Genomic DNA, 12,985 nt, shown 5'->3' with positions numbered 1-12,985 from the left:
GAGTGTGTAAATTTTTTTGGAGAGTTTTTTTTTTTTTTTTTTTTTTTTTTTGCCATAGGGTGCGTGAGCTCGCCAGACAGACAGAGACAGAGAAACAGAAAGTAAGAAATCACCTCCCAGGGGGGATGGCCACGCCGCAATCCCTTCTCCTCCATTCTCCTTTCAGGATCTTGGGCATGCATGCACACGCGTCCGGCCTGAGTTTTAAGCCACCGGGTCTGGGACACAAACCGTGGTCAACTACATGGGAGTCCAGCGACACAGCCATTATGCTAACTGCTGGTCCCGAGGTGTCAAATTTTTTGAACTTTAGAAATCATAATCACTGGGACAGGCAGGTGTTAATAGTGGTTAAGTCACTGGATTCCCACATGGCTGACTGGCTGGCATCCCGGACATAGCAGCTTGAAACTCACCCTGGGTGCATGTGTGTGTGTGCCCAAAATCCTGAAGGGAGATGGAGGAAAAAGGATTGCAGTGTGGCTATTCCTCCTGGAAGGTGATTTCTCTCCGTTTCTCTGGAGAGCCCAGGCACCTTGTTGCAAAAAATGTCTCCAAAAAAACTTCAAAAAAATCATAATTACTAAGTTTTTAACTGAAAAAAGACTGTTGCTTACTTAATGCTGTATTCCCAGCATGGTCTGACCCTTCTCTTCAGTTCAGTTGTCATTTTCACATGAAACTGCAATTAGAATTAAAGTGTTCTGCTGACAGTCTAGGAAGTTTCCAAAATGGTAAGTATATTCATCCTTTCTGTCAAGGTTAATTGTAAAAGAAAGTGACTGTTTGATGACTATAAAGGAAGTTATGACATGCTCTTGGAACTTTGGGTTTAATTTTAAGTACATTTTGGATCTAGATATTAGATTCTCTGTAGGAAATTTATTTAGGAATTAAGACTTTTTATTGCTTTTTAATACCCACTTCATTGAGTAAGAGCAAAGAGAGGAGAGGAAGTAAAATTTAAATGAATCATTGAAACTAATGATTACTAATGGTGTTTGTAAAAGATAAGCAGGGGAAATGAGCAGTAACCTGATATTCGAAATGGCAGCTGCTGGCATTCCACAGTCATGAGATGCAATAGAGTAAGACCACAGCAGACAATGCTTTATTTTTGTAGACTTAAAGTTACTTAAAGTTCTAATGCTTTGTTCTGAAAGCGTCAGGTTAATTTAATGTCTTCCTTAAACATCAGTTACATTTTACAAGTTTTTAAAAAGATTATGTTAACAGTCAACTGTATTTTACTACCTTAGGGTAAACCATCCTGGTTTGCCTGGGTTCAGACATTGCCTAGGACATGAGACTGAATTTTTAAGTTTTACAATTGGAATAATCACAGGCAAACCTGAATAGGTGGTTGCTTTCCTTTAATCTTATAGAATGGAGTTAATCTTGACATGGTTAGAAAGGTATCTAATAATACTATAAGCTCCTAACCATTAAAGTTTAGAAAATTCTAACTTGAAAATATTATATCAGGAAAGCACTTTTTCTATAGACTAGTTGTTTGATATTTTTATTTTAATTACTTTGGAAATTTAGAGATACATTGATTTTGTGGTTATTTAAAAAGAATCTTAATTTACCCTTTGGTAGCACCAATAAGCCAGTGAACCTGCTATTAATAATGAAATTGCTAGAAATAAATTATTAATTTAAATTTTTGGACTGGCACCATGGCCTGGTGGTTGAGGCACCCAGATCCTACATAGGCAATTAAAGACACAGGTTCCAAGACCTAGTAGTTGGACAGCTTGAGAAGCAGGCTGGGCACATGTGCATTCTTGCCCACAATTCCAAAAGGAGGGAGAGATGGAGAAGAAATTGTAGAGTGACTATTCCCTATGGGGGGGGTTGTGGGGGCTTTCTCCTATTTCTGTATCCCTGTTTGTCTCTGGTGAGCTCACATGCCCTCTACCCAAAACAAACAAACAAAACCAAAACAAACTCACATACTAAACAAGGGCTAGTCTATAGCTTAATGGTTAAGGGAACCAATCCCTCATGGCTAAGCACAGTTGGAGTCCTAGCCCTGATGGATTGAGACATACGCAGGGTGAATGTATATACCTGCCTCAAATCCTGACAGGCTTGAGAAATGGAAAAGGGATTGCAGACCATGCCCTATCGGGGGATGCTTTCTCTCCCTCTGTATTTCTGTCTCTCTCTGGTAAGTGCATGTACCCTCTGGCAATTAGAAAGCAAAACAAAAAGAAACGACTGAACAAATAGGAGATAGTCCTTTATTTTGCACTTAGTTCTCCTGAATTGTGTGATGTTTGTCTTATCAAAAGTAAATTGTCTAGTGATTGCTGTAAAATCCTTTTTTTAATATAGCAACAATATGTGCCCTTTTATTTTATAATGCAAAAATCTGTCACCACATTTTATTTTTAATTAGAGTTTGTTTTTTTTGTTTTTGTTTTTGTTTTTTTAAAAATAAGGTCAAACAAAATAATGTGACCAGGACTCTAATTACAGACCATTTAGCAGCATGTGCGGTGTGCTAATCTTTATTCTGTATTCAACCTTAGGTATCAGCCTACTCTTCTCAACAAGGGGGCACTTAAGTTAATTGCTTCATTAGAAACATGCATTTAGCCCCTTCTGATCTGTAAGTACAACTCCTTGGCAGAACTGCAGAAGTTTGAACACCTGCAGCCCAAGCGACTTGAAAAGAAGCCATAACTCACTAAAAACGAAAATAAAAGAAGCTCAAGTTCAAAATGGTGTTATCAATGATACAGTGTTGTAACTAACTTGAGCTGACCTAAGAGAGTTGGCTTCTGTACTGCTCCTTATCAGCATCCAAAAGGGCATACAAAATTCTTTGTAAACTAATTAAAAAAGTGTCTTGTTTATTCAGAAGCAACTGTGAATGGTATTTGTTCAGACCGTAGATCACATCAATTGCATACCAGCCAATAACTTATTTCTCTTCTAAGAGAGGCCAAGTATCAAAGACACAAAGTACTAAAGATAAGCTTCTCAATTATCAACTGTTCTAAGCTCTCAATAAAGCTACTGATGTACAAATTGGGGTGGGACCCAACTGTTTCCACCTGCAGGCTTGCCTTAGATCCTTAGCTGTGCCTGCAAGAGGTGCTGATACTACTCTGACCTTTGGTGCCCTTAGAAGACAAAACACAGGCTTTCTTATAGCCCTAATCAATCAGTCCCTCTGAAGAGGATTCTACCCCTTGCTTGGAGTAGTTCTGGGACAAAAAAACTATTTCTGACTATTCTTATTTACAGAGGTGGTAAAAGCAACGATTTGCTGCTGATTTGCTCTTACTAAATTTGAAGACATTCTGAGTCATTCTGTTTTTATGGTTGATTTTTAAATATTTTGTATTTGATGTTTAACTCGACAGTGGAAGAATGAAATGCTTTTAAAACAGATTCAGATAGTATCAGAAATTAAGACTTACTTGGTAGAAAGAAACAATTTTTGAGTTGTAAAATACAGGATACTGAGTTTTCACATGTATGCTTAAATTTTTAAGTGCATAAATAAAGTTCACAGGTAACATCCAGCTTGTAATCTGAGTTTATTACAATAACAGAATTTTTAAAATTACTTCTTACAATGAGTACCTAGAATAAATTAGAAAATTGGGTAATATTTAAATATGCATAACTTAAAGATTTTTAAAAAGAACCTGATTTCCAAATATCTTTAAAACATTAGATTAAAGCTCCTTATTTTGAAAATAAAATGAATTAATAACAAGCATCTAGAATTTTGAATTTGAAGTTAATTTGTCCTTATAATTAAAATTTTGTCATTTGTTTTTTTAAAATCAATGAAACCGGTAGATATTTTATAATAATTCTGAGTGATACATTTTCCTTTAACAAAGTTATGTTTATGCTAACAACAGCCATGGTTCTTAAAACATGCTTAAGAAGCTATACTATGTGTGCACGTGTGTAAAATCAATATATGATGGTTTGACCTAAAAATTTTCAGTCTTATAAAGGTGTGAAAACAATATGCATTCAATAGAAACTGTACTTCAAATATTAAATTTTAATCTTTTCTCTGGCTAGTAGTAGTTTCTTGTGATGCTGAACAGTGGCAGCAAGCCATTCTGTTTTTCACTTTCAGTACCTTATTCAATAAATAAGTTACATGAAATTTTCAAAACTGTTATAAAATTGGCTTTGCATTAGACGATTGTGTCCAATTGTAGGCTAATAGACATGGTGTGAGCACATTTAAGGTAGGCTAAGCTAAGCTAAGATGTTCAGTAGGTTAGATGTATTACAAGCACTTTGACTCATATTTTCAATTTGTGATGGGTTTATTGGGACAGAACCCAATCTCTTTTATTCTGCTGTTCTGTTGCTAACAACTGCATATCACAAACTGGGTGATTTATAAGAATTGGAGGTTTATTTTAGTTCATAGATTTTTGAGGTTCAAAGTTAAGAGACTGCATCTGGTAAGGATCTTCTTTTTGAACAGACTCTCTGCAGAGTCCCTGGGTGGCACAGAGGATCACATGGTGAGAGGGCAAGAGCTTATATCTGTCTCTCTGCTCTAGTTTCACTCCTACTCTTTTAAACCAACCAGTATTTAATATTGAGTGCTCCACTCAGATGAATTTATCTAATGCTGATCACCTCTCAAAGGCTACACTTCTTTTTTTTTTTGAGAGAGAAAGGTTTTCTTAAAGGTTGCATGTGCTTGCTGGGGAGACAGAGACAGAGAGACAGAAAGCAAGAAATCACCTCCCAGGTGGGATGGCCTTGCCACAAGCTCTTCTCCACTCTCCTCTCAGGATTCTAAGCATGCATGCACAAGTGCCCTACATGACTTTTAAGTCTCCAAGTCTGGGATTCGAACTTCAGTCAGCCATATGGGAGTCCAGTGATGTAACCATTATGTCATTTGCTGGTCACAGGTTGCACTTCTTAATCCTATAGTTGTATTTTCTGCCCTCTTTATACTATCACAACCAAATTTCAACTCATGTATGTTTGAGAGACATTCAAACCATAGCACCATCATAAGTTGAGAAGCATTTATATATAAATACCATAGAGGAAAATAATGTCATTCTGTTTGTTGTTTTGTTTCTCTCTCCCCCACAAATTAGTGGACCCTGAGCTAATTAGAGTTATAAATATCTCTCTATATCTTTTAAAAATAATTGATACAGAAAAGGGGCAACACATATTTTTCAATACTCTTCCAAACATAAGGATTGCAGAGCATTTGAGCAATTTGCTGCATATTAAGTGTATTGACTAATTGATCTAAAGGACTGTATCCGCATATGGATAAAGCATTTCAGAATTAAGTACATCTAGAAAAAGACCTCATTGTTGGAAAATTTTTGACTAAATGAAATATTTTAAAATAATTGTTTTAGTGATTATGTCAAACCTACAAATTTAAATATTTTTACACTTTTATCATGCTTAATTGATGGGGCTACAAGTATTATTTTATAATGTCTTTTATTGAGAATGATTTTTTCTGAATAAAGTTTAAGTAGAAATTAGAATTATCGGTATATTATTTAATTTGGTGAATTCTTGTTTTCTTAATTTTGTATATAGTTTTTTGAACTCTAGGATTTTCTCTGGATTCCTTGTGTCCTTTAAGAGAGTACAATTCTAGCACTGTATAATTAAACATCTTTTCATATTCCCAGAAAATAGATATTGATAATTTAGCCTTGTTTTGTGAAAAGCTGTTGTAACTAACTTAAGCTGACCAAGGAGTGTTGGCTTATGTACTGCCTCTTGTGGAATGGGTTGTTTTTATTTTTATCTTTAATCATAAACTGAGAAAAATATGATGCCTTATTTATGAGAATATAATTATTTAAAATTGAGAAGAAAATTATAACTACTGATTTATAATTTTTTTCTCCATAAACAATAAAATTACTTATTAATCAGTTATTAATGAAGTGTGAATAATTTACTTTTGGGTTTTAATCATTTATTATACATACTGGTCATAAAATATAAAGCAATTTTATACCCTCCTCTCCAAAATAAAAGAATAAATAATGTTTAGGATCATCTGGTAAGAGATCTTGCTATATGATTAAAGAATAATTCTAAGTTTATCATCAAAGTTTCTGGCTTGACATTTTATAATGTTTGACATTTTATAATATATGCTTATTGCATATTTGCAAATTTTTAAAGATTTCTTTAGTTTTCTTTGTTGATTTCTATATTTCAAGTATCTTTTAGTGAAATGCTCATAATCAAGTACATTCTAGTATTAGAAAAATATAGTTTCTTAATTTGAACTAAATGGTATGTGTCATACCATGGTATGGTAAGTTTGAAGATAATGATTTACCAAAATAATCACTGAATTCTATTGTAGAAAAAGAACCTCTAACTTTTAGAATGAAAGTAAGATCACTATGGCATGGTCTTAATTTCTTTCTTTCTCTCTCTCTGTCTTTTTAAATGGCATTATTAGACTGGTAGGATAGGTAGGTTTTGCTGCAGCCTCTCCTGTTAGCCTCGTGACTTAGGTGGAGATGTGAGGAGTATACCTATGCATTACTGATGATTGATAACTACTAGAGGTTTGTTCCTAATAGCAGACTGTAGAGGTTGATGCTAGAGTTTGTTCCTCTCAACATTTTACATGAATGACTACTTAGAAGACAGGTTTATCAAATTTCTTAAGTGACACTGTAAAGGAGAGAGTATAAATGTACTGGGTCATAAAATTAATCACTAGTAAGCTTGCAAGCCAAATAACAGATATAAAATTCCATCCATACCCAAAACAAACAATAACAACATTTACAAACCTAAGATGGAGCAAATATGATTTAGCAACATATGTGGAGAGACTTAGGTTTAGTTAATATTAAACTCAGTGGTCTGCAGAATGATGTAGGTGCCCCACATAAAACAAACCACCCAATCGCAACCCTACCACTGTCATTAACATAAAAGCAAAATGAAAACCAAATATAATATTTTCTTAAAATTATAGAAGTACAATATTTACAGTGAGTAGGTAATTTTATTTATTTATTTATTTATTTATTTATTTATTTATTTATTTATTATCTATTGCAAAGCTATAGTAACAGAATGGATTCCGGGCTGTTCTTTGAGTGGCAGAAATTATCTGGAGTAAATTCTAAGGAGAATCATCAAAATAATGAAGGTATTAGAAATCATGTTTATAGGAACCAGCAGATAGCGCAGTGGTTACGTCACTGTACTCCCACATAATCAACCATACATAGTTCATGTCCCAGAACCAGTAGCATAAAACTGACATTGGACGCATGTGCCTGTGTGCCCAAAATCCTGAGAGGAAAATGGAGGAGAATCGATTGTGGTGTATCCATGCTCCTAGGGAGGTGATTTCTCGCTTTCTGTCTCTCTGTCACTCCAGTGGGTGCTTGTGCACTATAGCAAAAATCTGTCTCAAAAAAATTGTGTTTATAATAAATATTTCAGTTAATGCAAGTATGTACAGGCTTAAGGAAAGACTACTGTATGTAAAAAGAATTACACTTAATCTGTACGGTCCCAATTAAAACTACTAGGTACAATTCATGGGTGACTGCTATGGTTTGAATGTATCTTTCCAAAATTCATATGTTAAAATTTGGTGAGGCCTTGCTAAGGTATTAAAAGAGGGGAACTTAAGCTGATTATGGGATTCAGAGATAGGGCTTTTGAGTGGTAAGTAGGTTTTGATAAAGTTATTCAAATGGAGTTCCTCACCCTAATACTGGTGGGTTTATAAAGAGAACGAATGAGACTAGAGCAGAGACACATAGACAAAGACACACACATGCTCTGTTCTTTACTTCTTGTCTTCCTCCACTATGTTATCCACCAGCAAAAAAAGTCCTCACTGAAGGTGGCCCCTTGACCTTGGACCTGCAAATTTGTGAACTAGATAAACCACTGTCATCTTAAGTTACCCAGACGTTAGCAATTTTGTTAATAGCAACAGAATGGCAGATTTGAGATAATTTTAAATAAATCTGAGGACAATTTTTTGTGGAAATCCTAATTTGGAAGAGGCACAGTCATTGGAATCCCAAATTGGTAGGTCTTGCACTCAGTAATAAGATCAGAATTGAACATTTCTTTCTTCTAACTTGATACAGCGTCAAGACTGGGTATTTTGTTTCTGATGATGGAGTAGAAATAGCAATCTTTTTTGTTTGTTTATTTTAGAATAGTCTTAAAACAACAGTTTCTTACCTGGCAATGTTCATCACAGGGCAGAAGTGCTATTCTCATACCTCTTTTGTAGTCTAACCCTGATTCTTTACCTGGTTACTTTAGAAAGCAGTTTCTTGGAGCTCGATTTTTCTTAACGTCAGCCATACTAGATTTCCACATTGCAAATGACAGGAAAAATACTGTGATAGAGCAGGTGGTGGGTTGAATTCTTGCACTATCCCTAAGTAGGTGTGTGATGTTGGATATTAAACATCATCTCTGTTTGCTCATTAATACAATTGAGGATGCTAATTGTGGCTATATTCATAAGGTTCTGCTGAAGATTAGGGAATTGATATAAGTGTATGTACTTCACGGTTACCTACAGAAGTCAGTGGATTATTATTTAGTCACCAAAAATGCTTGGTGTACTTCAGCTGCTGGTACATGTTGATAATGTTCTCAGCCTTCTCTGCCTTCATCTGGGCCTTCTCCAGGCAGTTCTCCAGGTACTTGTGAAAGTTGACAGTGCCAAAAGGGAGTCACCTATGTCAAAAACCTTAAGAGAGTGGAGTCAGGAGGCCATGCAAGGTGAACTATTACACACAAACACCTATAACAAGACTTACCACAAGGCGTTCCTGCACATAGACCAGAAACAACACTTATCCCAAGACCTTAACACTGTAGTCTGGGGACCAGCAGTTGGTGTAACGGCTATGTCGCTGGACTCCCATGTAGTCGACCGAGGTTTGAGTCTCAGTCCTGGTGGCCTAAACTCACGCTGGGCACATGTGTGTGCATGCCCAAGATCCCAAGAGGAGAATAGAAGAGAAGGGATTATGGTGTGGCCCCCCTCCTGGGGGGGGGGGTGATTTCTCCCTTTTTGTCTCTCTGTCTCTCTCTGTCTTTCTGGCGAGTGCATGTGCCCTATAGCAAAATCCCCTCCAAACCCCCACCCCCCAAAAAACAACACAAAGCAAAAGAACCACTGCAGTCTGCTTAAGAGCACTTACCTGGCAATGACATTGAACATCCACTAATGAACAAACACCAACTCCTGCAACAAGCTTTTAGGACCTGTGGAGCTTTTTAAAGGAGCTTACATGTACTTCTCTGACTTTAAAATTTTCTCCTTTGCCCCTGGCCCCCTGGATCCATTATAGCCCCATGATATGGACTGCAGTTTTTCGCTACCCTGAAAAAACTCATTTAGTCTAGGGAAAAACAACATTTCATACAAAATGGTATCCATGTGAAAATGGGCTTTTCCCACACAATACAGTAATGTTTAAATGTAGTATAATATTTGAAATATGAAGTAGCACATATTTATGATGAGATCAATTTAAACACTATGTGTGTCTGTAGATAAAGACATGGAGGGAAAATGGACAAATAAGCATCGTTTGGTTTGTGGAGGGTGAGGTTAATACTCTTTTAATCTTTATTTTATATGGATTTGCGTTGTTAGATTAACTAATAAAGTTAATAAAGTGAATTTTCAAAGAATTTAACAAACAGGTGATGATGATTTTAGCCTTGACTTCCTTTTGCTTTTAACTTTCCAATATGACATTACGTAGTTGAAATTCTTTTGCTTTACATTGTATGGAGTAATTCTTTGGAGTGAAAAAAAAATACAATACCTCTCATGATAAAATATAGATATTGCTTTCCGCTGCTTTTACATGCATTTTGGGGGGGAAGGTAGCTTTTTAAATCTTAACATATTAATAATTATTTTTTAAATCGCCTGAGGGTTTGTCCATTTGCCAGAGAGAAACAGACACAGGAGAAGAACAAAGCACCTTCTACTGGGGTGTCAGCTTGCTGCAATCCCTTCTCTTCCTTTCCTCCATCCTGTTGAGTTTTGGTACACGGACACATGGACCTGGCGTCATTTTCAAGCTTTCAGGGCCAGGGTTCAAACTGCCATTGACCATGTGGGATCTGTCTCTCTTAACCCCTAGCCTGTGGAACTGGCCTTCTTCTTATTATTTTGAAATGGAATTTGAAGAATGGTGCTTTTATGTAATAGTTTCACTAAGTATGTACTTTTAAAAGTTCCAGGCAAGGTTCTGTTGATTTTACTATCAGGCGAGGCTTTTCTAGAAAAACGGTAATTAACTATCAATGATTATTTGGTTTAAATGCCAGTTAAACACAGGCTTTATAGTTATGCTGTGCCCAAGTAACCAAAGTGGTCTTTCAGTTATTTAGTACTAGGTTTACTATGAAACATTTTTTTCTTTTCTTTTCAGGATTTGAGATTTTTCTATAAAGTTCAGAAATTAGCAATCAAAAAGGTGAATGCAAGTTTTTATTAGAGAAAGAATTATTTCGTTTAGCATTCTCTTTTAGTCTACTAAATGTATGTTTAGCCAAATCTAAGTATGAACAGAAAGGTATTTAATAAATCTGGAATCAGAGCATCTTAGTTCATTTTTGTGTTGCTAACGGAAGTACCTGAGGCTTGGTTATTTCTAAAGAAAATAAAAGTTTATTTGCAAACATATGATTCTAGTGACCGGAACCCAAAGGCATCACAAAATGACTGAAGGCAGAATTTTTAGCAGAGCAGAACATGATCTGTGTCCATAAGTTTCTGTTTCTGCCATTCTGGTCTAGTTCTCTCTGTTTATAAGTCTTCCAAAGCTCAATTAGGGAACCATAACTCTCTCCCATTTCCTTAACCACCCAGTCACAGATCTCTGTCAAAGACCACACTTTTTCATACCATAATCAGATTAAGTTTGACTTTCTTAATCCCATTACAGTGGCTGAACACGTGAATTTGCTGTGTGTGGGGAGCAGGTTCAAACTATAGCACTGAGTAAGGGAGTTAATTTGGATCATTCAGAAATTTATTTGCAAATACTTAAAAACAAAGAGAAAAAAAAAGGTAGACTGCTATTCTTAAAATAAAAATAGTATAGATGAAAGAAGGCCTAAATAATTGAGAGACACACCATACTTTTTAATCTGAAGGTTCAATTTGCAAGGATGTCAGTGATCCACAAATTCTGCCCAGATACCAGTAGCACATTTGCAGAAATTGAAAAGTTTATATGGAAGTACAAAGGGCTAAGATTAAACGAAGTAGTCAAAGAACAAAAATGCGAGGTTTCTAGTATCAGTTATTAGACTTGTTATAAAACTATAATAATGAAGATAGTGTAGGATTGGTATATGCTAGATAAACTGACTGAGACTGATTAAGACCCTGTATACAGAACTACTCATATTTGGTCACACAGTATATGACAAAGGAAATAGCTGAAATACACAGGAGAAAGGGTGGTCTTCAATAAATATCACTGGGTTGACTAGATAACTATGTGGAAAAATATGTTTTGTTCCCTACTTGACATGATACACAAAAGGCAACTTCAGAGGGATTGAGGTAAAAATGTGAAAAGTATAATGATGAAGCTTTTAGATAAATACAGAAGAAAATCTTAGTGACCCAATAGTTTATTTATTTATTTATTTATTTTTTGCGAGGTTTTTGCTATAGGGCGCATACACTCACCAGACAGACAGTGAGAAATCACCCCCAGGGGGGATGGCCACACTGCAATCCCTTCTCCATTCTTCTCTCAGGATCTTGGGCATGCATGCACACGTGCCTGGCAGGATCTAAAGAGTACTAACCATATCATTTAAAGTTTGATAGTTTATATTTTATTAAAATTAATAATTCATTTTTTATCTAAATATACCATTATGAAAGTGAAAAGGTAACTCAAAATGAGAGAAGACAATACATTTATCTGTAAAAGGACTTATATCCAAAATAAAAAATAAAGAACTAATTAATAAGAACATAAAAAGTAAAACATTGGCAAGATTGAATCAGCATATTCAAGTGCTTAATATATGGAAAATACTCGACATTCATTATTCATCAGAGAACTATGAATTGGAACCATAGTGTAATACGTCAGCATATCCCCGAAATGGATAAAAATGAAAAAGATGGAACATGTTTGCAAGTATATGGAATAATGAGAATTCTCATACACCTACTCTAACTCAACACAACCTTTATAGAAAGCTGTTGACTGTGTACTGCTAAAATTACATGCATGTCTTCTGGTCCAGCAATATACCTACTCACAGACCCAACAGAAATGCTTACGTATTTGCTAGAGTGTTTATGGCTGCACTGTGTGTAACAGTCAAAACCTAGAAGTTGCAGAATAGGTCAGTTTTATCATATCTTTATTATGGTACATGCAATCAAGAGCATGATCTACCACTGTAAGACACAATGCGAATGAATCTTTCAAACAAAATGTTGAAAAAAGACACAAAATAGACCATGTTTTGTGATTATATTTACGTAAAGGATAAAAACATTCCAAACTTGATTCTGAAACTGTTAGACCTCAGGGTAGTGATTGGTTGGAGGGGTAGCGATTGGTTGGGGGGGTAGCGATTGGTTGGGGGAGGTAGTGACTGGTTAGGGGAGGTAGTGACTGGAAAGGAGGGAGTGTAAGAACAATAATATGTACTGAATGTCTGCACTCTATGGCAGACACTGAAAGATTGGAAGGTATAAAAACACGGAGAGCAACTCGAATAGTAGAGTGTGGGAGGAGAAAGGGAAATGGGAGGGGGATGGGAAGGAAGAAATCAAGAGAAAAAAGAAGCAAAACAGTTAATGGACATAACAGTGGAATATTATCTGTTGATGATAATATATATGGTAATATATTTGGCCTAATCTATGTTTTTCTATGTAACAATGCATAGGGACTTTTCTGATGACCCATTACAATGTATTCCTGCT

The 12,985-nt window shown here is 35.6% G+C and overlaps 1 protein-coding gene across 1 annotated transcript in view; it reads left to right on the top strand.

Moving 5' to 3' along the window:
• XRCC4 (X-ray repair cross complementing 4) overlaps nucleotides 1–12,985 on the top strand; it is a 287,206-nt gene that overhangs the window by 12,000 nt on the left and 262,221 nt on the right. The window lies entirely within an intron of this gene.

This window comes from Tupaia chinensis, unplaced genomic scaffold, assembly GCF_000334495.1.
Source record: "Tupaia chinensis unplaced genomic scaffold, TupChi_1.0 Scaffold000099_1, whole genome shotgun sequence".
NCBI lineage: Eukaryota > Metazoa > Chordata > Mammalia > Scandentia > Tupaiidae > Tupaia > Tupaia belangeri.
This window is presented reverse-complemented; position numbering and strand designations above follow the sequence as displayed.